Source organism: Bombus terrestris, unplaced genomic scaffold, assembly GCF_910591885.1.
Source record: "Bombus terrestris unplaced genomic scaffold, iyBomTerr1.2, whole genome shotgun sequence".
Taxonomy (NCBI): Eukaryota; Metazoa; Arthropoda; class Insecta; order Hymenoptera; family Apidae; genus Bombus; species Bombus terrestris.
Window position 1 is genome coordinate 5,911,232 of NW_025963549.1, and position 10,545 is coordinate 5,921,776.

Below are 10,545 nucleotides of genomic sequence, written 5' to 3' on the forward strand. Positions count from 1 at the left end.
TTCGTTCATTAGCTGCCAACTCTTGAATATGTAGAGTTAAAATATCTAATATCTAATATGGAAATTTATATCACAACTGTATACATTCGCTGATCTCTAAAAAATTTAATTTTGTATTTAATGTGCGTCTATGTCGATCGTTTGAAATTATAATTTTTCAGAGGAAAATTATAGTAAAATGACCTGGGCGTACAACACTGTAGAATCAATTTGTTTAGATTTCCAGGGTAGTAGGAAAATAAGCAATTAGGAAGATAGAATGACATAATGCGAGGAATTTGTAAAAACAGTTGAGCAAATCGATTACTGGTATATGATTAGACAATTAGAATTGTTCTCTGAGCCTATGAGCCAATCAGCATGTCCTCGGGAGCTAGGGAAGCAGGAAAGTACTGGAGGTATGATATTAAGGGGAGTTTCCAGAAACAATGTTAGATTTGTTCATTGGCTGCCAACTCTTGAATATGTAGAGTTAAAATATCTAATATCTAATATGGAAATTTATATCACAACTGTATACATTCGCTGATCTGTAAAAAACTTAATTTTGTATTTAATGTGCGTCTATGTCGATCGTTTGAAATTATAATTTTTCAGAGGAAAATTATAGTATAATGACCTGGGCGTACAACACTGCAGAATCAATTTGTTTAGATTTCCAGGGTAGTAGGAAAATAAGCAATTAGGAAGATAGAATGACATAATGCGAGGAATTTGTAAAAACAGTTGAGCAAATCGATTACTGGTATAGGATTAGACAATTAGAATTGTTCTCTGAGCCTATGAGCCAATCAGCATGTCCTCGGGAGCTAGGGAAGCAGGAAAGTCCTGGAGGTATGATATTAAGGGGAGTTTCCAGAAACAATGTTAGATTTGTTCATTGGCTGCCAACTCTTGAATATGTAGAGTTAAAATATCTAATATCTAATGTGGAAATTTATATCACAACTGTATACATTCGCTGATCTGTAAAAAATTTAATTTTGTATTTAATGTGCGTCTATGTCGATCGTTTGAAATTATAATTTTTCAGAGGAAAATTATATTATAATGACCTGGGCGTACAACACTGTAGAATCAATTTGTTTAGATTTCCAGGGTAGTAGGAAAATAAGCAATTAGGAAGATAGAATGACATAATGCGAGGAATATGTAAAAACAGTTGAGCAAATCGATTACTGGTATATGATTAGAAAATTAGAATTGTTCTGTGAGTCTATGAGCCAACCAGCATGCTCTCCGGAGCTAGGGAAGCAGGAAAGTCCTGGAGGTATGTTATTAAGGGGAGTTTCCAGAAACAATGTTAGGTTTGTTCATTGACTGCCAACTCTTGAATATGTAGCGTTAAAATATCTAATATCTAATATGGAAATTTATATCACAACTGTATACATTGGCTGATATCTAAGAAATTTAATTTTGTATTTAAAGTGCGTCTATGTCGATCGTTTGAAATTATAATTTTTCAGAGGAAAATTATAATATAATTACCTGGTCGTACAACATTGTAGAACCAATTTGTTTAGATTTCTAGGGTAGTACGAAAGTGAGGGAGCATGAACAGACATCCCTGACAGGTTATAACGACGTTGTCGTTCCTCGAAGCAGACGATGACGGCGGAGGGGGTTTCATTGGGCATGGCAACAACGTCCGCCCGAGTCGCACAGAACCCAGTGATGCGGTCACTGAGCATGCGTAACATCATTTCCCCCTCCACGCAAAGGAAAAAAAAGGGTAGTAGGAAAATAAGCAATTAGGAAGATAAAATGACATAATGCGAGGAATTTGTAAAAGCAGTTGAGCAAATCGATTACAGGTATATGATTAGACAATTAGAATTGTTCTCTGAGCCTATGAGCCAATCAGCATGCCCTCGGGAGCTAGGGAACCAGGAAAGTCCTGGAGGTATGTTATTAAGGGCAGTTTCCAGAAACAATGTTAAATTTGTTCATTGGCTGCCAACTCTTGAATATGTAGAGTTAATATATCTAATATGTAATATGGAAATTCATATCACTACTGCAAACATTGGCTGATCTCTAAAAAATTGAACTTTGTATTTAATGTGCCTCTATGTCGATCGTTTGAAATTATAATTTTTCAGAGGAAAATTAGAATATAATTACCTGGTCGTACAACATTGTAGAATCAATTTGTTTAGATTTCCAGGGTAGTAGGAAAATAAGCAATTAGGAAGATAGAATGACGTAATGCGAGGAATTTGTAAAAACAGCTGAGCAAATCGATTACAGGTATATTATTAGACAATTAGAATTGTTCTGTGAGCCTATGAGCCAGTTTTCCTTGCCCGTGAATCATCGTAGGCTTTGGTTACGAAGAAACAGTTATCCGCAAATAATAGCAACCAAGCTCGGTTACTTGCATTTGCTTCAGCAAGAATCGCCTCTCTTTTCGCTTTGTTCTACGTTCTTACAATAAATAAATTAATAGTAGTGGTAAATTAGTAATAAAGGAAGCATAATAGTAATAGTGTCATGATTTTATCAACCTTGTTTAAATGTAGACGAAAATGTTCAGAAGAAGAAGAAATATTTAGGAAGAAATTTTTAGAAGTGAAATATTTAGAAATTATTAGAAATATTTTAGAAGTGAAATATTTAGGAAGTGGTCAGATTAGGATCGAAGCTCCAAGATCACATGTTGATACCATTTGATTATTATATCAATCATACGTATGAATTAATTATGTGTATAATATAAATATAACGTGTATTCTATAAATCGCTGGCACGAAACACGTGCTGCCTGTGATTTCCAAGATTCAAGCTGGAAGATGCAAATATTTTCTAACGCTCTTGTCAAACATTAGCGTCTTTTAGGCGTTCGTAACAAAATTCTAACTCTGGAAAGTTGCGTAAATACAATGCAGAGAAGCGATTAGCGCAATCTCGAATTCGTGACCGCCGTCCGCGATTTGAAAATCGTTTATCGAATATAACTTGTCCGAGAACCTGCTATAAATTGAAATTTCTATAGACAGAACTAAACAGTTACTTGTGGTCTGCCATTGAAGATCAGTTGGTTTCAAGCAACGTTCAACATTTTGTCATTGACACTTCACAGGTACGGTTCTAGTCATTATGACACTTAGAAACGAGACAGATTGCTTGAACGAATTGCATTCTGAAAGAGAAACTCCAAACCTAACGTACAAATACAAAGAATATCTATCGGTTGATAATCGAATCATCACGATATTTTTAATCATTTTCCGAGTATAAATTGGAGCGAGTTAAATTATCTCGCCTAGTGAACAGATCGAAGAATTTTGTACAATTCTCAATTTGTGTCCTCGTTTAATAAAACTGCAATTTTCAAAAATGTCATCGTATTTTTCTTAGAAGTAAATGGTATTATGTTTAAGATTGACCTGTCTTTCTTAGTTCTTAATTTTATGAATCGTTTCTATTTTTTAATGAATTCTATATGAACATAGATGTTTCCAACGTCATTTATCTAATTCGCTGTTTTATCTCGTGAGAGGTTTTCCACGCTTTTTCTCAATCCTGCTAAGGGACAATTAACAGAAATTGCGATTGCAACCAACAGGTGCGTGAATTTCCGGTAAGTACCATGAAGAGTTGGCTGATAAGTGGAACGCGCGCGATAAGACTTCTCTGCATCTTCCTTCTGGTGCAGTCGTTTTTGGTTACTTCGTCGAATTCTGAACCCGAAACGTGATGGCTGTAACCCGTGCGGTGGAATGCAGAATTTTACGTAGATGTAACATGGCGTTCAACCCAAAGTTTAGACCCAAATGGTGCAGAAAATTTCCAGTCTCTTAAAATTTATGATTCACATATCTTTGTTCTTGTTCTTCATTGCATTGACGTTGCAAGATTCAAAGGACGTTGATTACTAATTGGTCGATTATTAGCTCACTGATTTTCTGTATTCAGAATCCTGTTCTTTGTCAATTGAATTACAAAGAATGCAATAAACAAAATAACGCAAACATCGAATTTGTTATGATTTAGATATAAACTATACTTAGAACATTTTTACAACTACGAAATTTAGTCTGCTGATTGACTTACAGATGAATGTGCTTGGAGTATACAATGTATTAAAAGCAACAAATATTTTGATACGATTGGGGTTAGGGTCCAACTATCTCGAAATATAGGACACAGAGTATGTGGAACGAGTTACAATTATACTAAGCCACGCAAACGTATCCATGACAGATCAAGAAGAATTTCAATATTTGAGCGTGGAATTTACTTCTTTTTACCATTTTGCTACCAGAAAGTCTGCTTAAGATCATCCAACGATTTCTGCGACTAATCGAAATCCACGGAAGTTTCATCAATTCCCTTTGTAGAGTTGACCAAACTATCGTCACAGTTAATCGTCTTTTCTCGCTTCACAGAAACGTAACGCGAGTGGATCTACGTGGAGCAGATGCGCAATGAAAGCGAAGGCACAGAGCGTTCAGAAGCTTCAGCGAACGAAATTAAAAGTAATTTTTCAGTCAAGAAATATATGAAGATCTTCGATCAAATGATCTTGCAGAATGCCAGATGAATTTTCCGCATTTGACAACGCTCATGATGTTCGAGAAAAGCGATGTAAACAGACTTTGCCACTTGGAGGAAACGTGACATATTGCGTGAATATACTGCGGCTCACATTAACATTAGGATACTCTTTGAACGGGAATAACTTTCTCAATATGGGACCAAACGACTTGAGTTTCTTCGAGAAGCTACAGTTAGTAGACTGAATGACGTTGAAAGAAGTTTTTGAAAGATCGCGACTGGTCCAAGCCGGGAAAAAATGGCGAAGGTCGCTTTTCACGTCTATTTTATCTGACTCTGTAATGAAAATTTTAACAATACGTTCTGTGGATTTATGTCTGCTATATACAGGCTAAAAATTTAATCGAAATCGTTTGGTGCGGAAGTGGGCAATCATCGAAAGATACAAAAATCTTTTAGATTTGTTAGAGGGAAAGGCGAAAAGTGGCGAGAAACTGCGATTCGCACAATTTTCCACCTTTTGCAGCTCGCTGCAACGTAATCCCAAAATTATTTTCTATTAAAGAGCGTTCGAATATTAATATGAGCCGCTGATTATCGCAAACAAACGATCAAGGTAATCGCGAATTTAAGACTCTTATACGAATTGAAAAATTGTTTACGAGCGATTGTTCCGCGTAGCTCGGATATATCGCGTTGGAAAACCACCTATAAATAGGAATTCGCCTAGGTTCAATCAAACAGTTGCTTGGAGCCTCAGAGAATCCTTAACTCTCACGCATCGGTAGGTATACGCTTAAACTGTAATTTCTCAGCTTTAATTCCATTCCTCATTACATTGCACGTGGTAGAAATGAATCAGATTATCACAATCTCGATTATTATCTTGTCCAAAAATTGAATATGAAACCTTGTCTTGTTTCATAAATGTAAAAAGAACAGAGATCCTTAGCCTCCCGACTATGGAAATCTCGTCACTCGAATTTCCAATTTCTTGAACGTAATTTTTCTCTCGCTTGTCGAACTCTAATTTTCAAAAACGTGGTTCTTTTCTCCCTACCAGTAAGTGGCATTACAGTGACATATTTAGGAACTGAAGCTAGTCTAATTGAAATTAATTTGTTGCCAACATCTTGTGGACATAGCGTGACAGACTAGGTGTCACTGAAAATAAAAATTCCAACATAGCTGTCATTAAAAAACAAAAACTACACTAAGGCTTCCGATACAGTTTCGTTTCCTCGTGTAACAGAATGCTTATACAGAAAATCCCTTAATTTTTAATTAACCGTAGCTTCTTCAATCTGATTATATTTCCATTGTACTAAGATATAATTAACAAAAATTGGAATTGCATCCAGCAGGTGAAACTAGTTGTAGAAAGCGCCATGAAGAACAAGCTGTTTAGTGCGACATGTATGGCCAACATTCTATTTGCCATCCTTCTCATCCAATTTTCGATAACTTTATCGAATGCTGAACCTGTTGTGAGCGGCGTGGTGTCACAGGAGGACCGGATGGGCAAAGGCAACATTCCAGCTGCCAGATCCTTTAACAACGTGCCGAGGCCAACTACCACCACACCAAAATGTCCACCTGACCGTCCACAATTTCTTAGTGGACATTGCAGGGCAGTTTTTTAATTCGCGATTATCCAGTTAATAGATTTCTACGTTTCAAGATTCCGCGAAATCAATTACACTTTTTTTTTGCGTGGGGAGCGGAAAATGCTATTACGCATGCCCAGTGACCCGCATCACTGGGTTATGTGGGAGTCGGTCGGATGTCGTTGCCATACCCACTAAAAACCCCTCCTCCTTCTTCCTCCGCTTTGAGGGCAGACAACCCCGGTAAAACCTGTTGGTAGTCATCAGGGTTGTCCTTTCGTGCCCCGCTGTATCTACTTCTTCGGGCAGTTACTGCTCATGTCGTCTTCTCAGCCAGTTCAGAATACTGGGCTGATCTCCTTCTGCGGTTTTTCGTTGTTTCGAATTCTTGCCCTCATTGCTCCGCGTAGTTGTCGTTTCGCTCGTTCTCCTCCTTGCCTCTTCCCAGGCCCTCGCTGTCACCCTCCTGTAACACATGACGGTCTTGCAGAATTGCCTGAATTTATTCCAGCTCTCGTTCTTGGCGGTCACCGTGGCGATCAGATTGCCCACGTCTATCTTCCCGCCCAGAGCGTTCTCCAGCTCGATTCTTCAGTCAGTCCATTTCGGGCACGCGAAGAGAGCGTGCTCTGCATCGTCGTTCGTGTCTCCACAGTCGAGACAGTTGCTGTCGCTGTCCTTGCCAATCCTTTTCCTATAGACACCGAAGCTCCTATGCCCGGTTAGCAGCTGCATTGTGTGGTGATCGATGTCCATCTTCTTTTTGGTAAATAGCAGCGCACTCGGTATTAATTTCTTTGTGATATTCTCCTTTTTGTAGTTGTTCCACTCCTTCTGCAAGTCCTCTTGGGCTTTCTTGCGAATCGCCTCCAGTTCCTCCTTCAGCTTGCAGCTGTCATCCGTGCCAATCCTGGACCCATGGATCTTGTTCCTCCCGTAGGTCTCTCCGAGCATTTTTATCTTTATGTAAATCGGGAGATTCCCGGTCAACACGCAAAGTGCCGCGTGGGAGACGGTACGGTATGCCGTCGTTGTTATGCACAGGGCCGTTCGTTGTGCTCGTTTCAGCTTTTTCCTGTTCTTATCGGTATTCGCTGCTCTAGCCCACACCGGTGCTCCGTAAGTTACGATGGACTCCCACACATTGTAGTAGAGCCTACGAGCCAAGCTGGGTGGCCCGTTGATGTTGGGTAGAATTCCCCTAAGGGCTCCTATTAACTTGTCGGCTCTATTACACACCATCTCGATATGCGCACCGAACCTCCGACTGGAGTCGATGACGACTCCGAGATACCTGATGCGATCGACCGTTTCGATGTCCGAGGAGCCCAACCTGAGTTTCACCACTCTCGGCACTCGCAAACTTGTGATGAGCATGACTTCCGTCTTTTCTCTCGCCAGAGTGAGTCCGACACTCGTGCACCAATCGTTGGCGATCCTTAGCATCGTTTTGACCTTGGCGGAGGCCTCTTCGTTCCTCCCGACGGAACATGTGATGGCCAGGTCATCCGCGAAGGCGGTTGCTCTGACCATTGGCATGTTGTCGAGTCTCTCGAGCAACCGGTCGTATGCCAAGTTCCACAGTAATGGTCCGAGGATGGATCCCTGCGGAACTCCCGCTGCCACCTCGTGCTCCACCGTGCCATGCTGGTTGCTCACGATGATCTTCCTTCCAGCTAGGTAACTGCCGATTAGCCTTTTGACCTTCCATGGCAGCTTCCTCTTGTCAAATTCCTCGTATATGCTCTTCCAGCTGAGCGAATTGAAGGCATTGCTAATGTCCAGGGTGATCATCACGCATGTTACGTTCTTCTGTTTGCAGATGTTGGCAAACTTCATCACCTGCGTGATGGCATCTACCGTACTCCTCTTCTTTCTGAAGCCATATTGCCTCCGATGGAACGGGTCCATTCCGATGCATCTCTCGATGATCTTCTTAAAGCATTTTTCCCAGATCTTGCTCATGGTTGGGAGTATGCTTATCGGCCGGTACGCGTTAGGGAGACTGGGATCCTTTCCCGGTTTCCTTAGCAGTATTACTCTGGCCGTCTTCCAGCAGTCTGGGATCCTTCCTGATTCGGTGATGCCGTTGAACGCCCTTGTCACGAGCTCGCTCCTGCGACTCGCTATCAGCTTCGTGATCTCGACCGACACGCCATCGACTCCTGCAGCCTTCTTGGAGTTCATTCTTCCGGCGGCATCGACGACATCGCCTTCGCCGATGGCGACGCTGAGGCTGATATCTCCTTCCTCTTCGGTCTCTGCCTCTTCGCGGCCCTCATAATGGGGGGGGGGGGGTCCGTGTCCCAAGGTGAATAGCCTCTGTAGGACTGCCTTCACCATGTCGATCGGCATGTCGTTGGTTGGTCCCTTGCTTTTACATCTCTTCATGACCGTGCGATAGGGTTTGCCCCAAGGGTCGCTCTCCAGTATCTTGCAGTATTCTGCCCAAGCTGTTTGTTTGCTGCGGGCGATCTCCTTTTTTAACTGCCTTCGGATCTCCTTGTAGGCGTTGACGAGGGGCTCGGTGTTGCCGGCCTTCTTTTTCCATTCTCTCGTCACCTTCCTGAGCGCTTTGTGCGTCTGCGCTCTAAGTTCCGCGATCGTCGGGTTCCACCAGTAGTTCGCGTACTTGCGGCTCGCCGCACAGTTCGACTTCCTTAGCATCCCTTCGCACGTATCTTCGATGCTCTTTTGCAAGGGCTCGGCCACATCCGCTCCGATAGCCGCGTTGAGGTCCTCCTTCTTCGGTGTGTCGTCGAATCTGCTCAGGAACTCCTCCGGCGACATGTCCTTGGTCACGTACCTGTAGAACTTCGATACGGTCCGGGTCTTCCTCGCCTTAAACCTGTGGAGCACGTACAGATGGTCCGAGGCCGAGTATTTGTCCAAGACCGCGCTTCCGGCGTGTATCTCGCTGACCTTGTTAGATACGCTTATTATGTCGGGGAAGCTCGTCTTCCCGTTCATGAAGAAGGTGTACTTTTCCTTGAGCCTCACTGGAAACACCCGGTGGCCGCTTAGTGCCTCCATTAAGACAATCCCTCTCTTGTCTGTGGTCGATCCTCCCCAACAGGTTGACTTTGAGTTGAAGTCTCCGGCCACGACGACCTTGTCGTGTCTTCTAGCAACGCTCTTCGTCATAGTTGACAGCGTGTCTATGTACTTGGAGTATGCTAGTTTACTTATGTTGGGCGAACAGTAACCGCTGAAGCAGAAAACGTCGCCGACGCGGACGCCCACTATCCCGTCGCTCTTGACCTCTGTTGTTCCAGGCAGTTTGCCATTGAGGAGTGTGACCCATATCGAGGCGTCTCCTTTGGTGTCATTAAACCAGTGCCGTAGCTGCCTGTTCGGCTCGGATATTATTATTATATCCGGCCTAAGTTCGATCGCGCATTGGTGCATCATGTCCTGCGCCAGCTTGCATCTGTTGAGGTTTATCTGCAGTATCCTCATTTATTCGCTTTCAACCGCCTTCTATGTTCTGGACAAGCCAGGGATCCGGTTACGTGGTCAAATTTCACTCCTTTCTCCTTGCTGCAGATGGAGCAGCAGGGTGCGTTGACGCAGGCAACTATCGTGTGGTCTTTGGCTCCACACTTCCTGCAAATCTCCTTTCTAGGACTTATCGCCGTGCATTTGTTCGCGATATGCCCGAACATGTGACATCTGAAGCACTTTACCACATTGGGTAGTGCCTTTATCGAGGCTATCGTCAAGCCGGTTCTGATCTTCCGGCTCGCCCCCTCTTTGGCCAGATAGGCTTTCGGCATCGTCACTATTGCCGATTGGGTGCCCCACGGCGCCATTCTTAGGGTTTTTACTTCGACCTCGGTGATGTCGCTTATGCATAGTTGCATTACTATCTCCCTGGCTAGTTCTTCCTTGCCTACGAGCGGGTCTATATCCCTGATCTCCACGGAGGTCTTGTCGCGCATTGGTAGCGCTCTCACCTTGCCTCTTAACGCCGTGTTCATATCCGCCGCGGTCTTTTTGGCGATGCTACCTGCTTTCAGCTCGATCAGAATGTCTCCTGTTCAGGTCCTTCTAATTCCGCAGCTCTCTTTTAGGGTCTCCCTTGCCCCCATCAAGTCTTTGTAGACCTGGATCCACTCCTTGTCTTGTCCTACTTTGACGAGGATGGCTTCGGGTGTGTTACGTACCCTCTTCGGTCCCTCCGGCCTCTTTGGCTTGTCCAATGCCGCCCTGCCTGCGTTCGCCTTCCTGACCACCGTCGGGGTGTCCATTCTTTTTCCTCTCCTTCCGCGGACAGGGATCCAGTCTTCCTTTACATCGCTGTCCGTGCAGTCCGTAGTCGCTTTTGCCGAGCTGTTGCCGGCACAGGCTCCTGCGTAGGAGGCCTCCACGGTCGTTGATCTCTTTCTCTTGGTGTCGCCTTTCCCCTCGATGGGCGATATCTCCTTCCTTTTTC

General features: G+C 43.3%; 1 long non-coding RNA gene across 1 annotated transcript; it reads left to right on the forward strand.

Annotated features, from left to right (window-relative positions):
• The first annotated feature begins 2,908 nt into the window (after positions 1-2,908).
• On the forward strand, positions 2,909-3,681 carry LOC125386962. The gene is made up of 2 exons (XR_007227564.1): positions 2,909-3,085; positions 3,572-3,681. It is a non-coding gene; the product is annotated as an uncharacterized LOC125386962 (long non-coding RNA).
• The last annotated feature ends 6,864 nt before the right edge of the window (positions 3,682-10,545 follow it).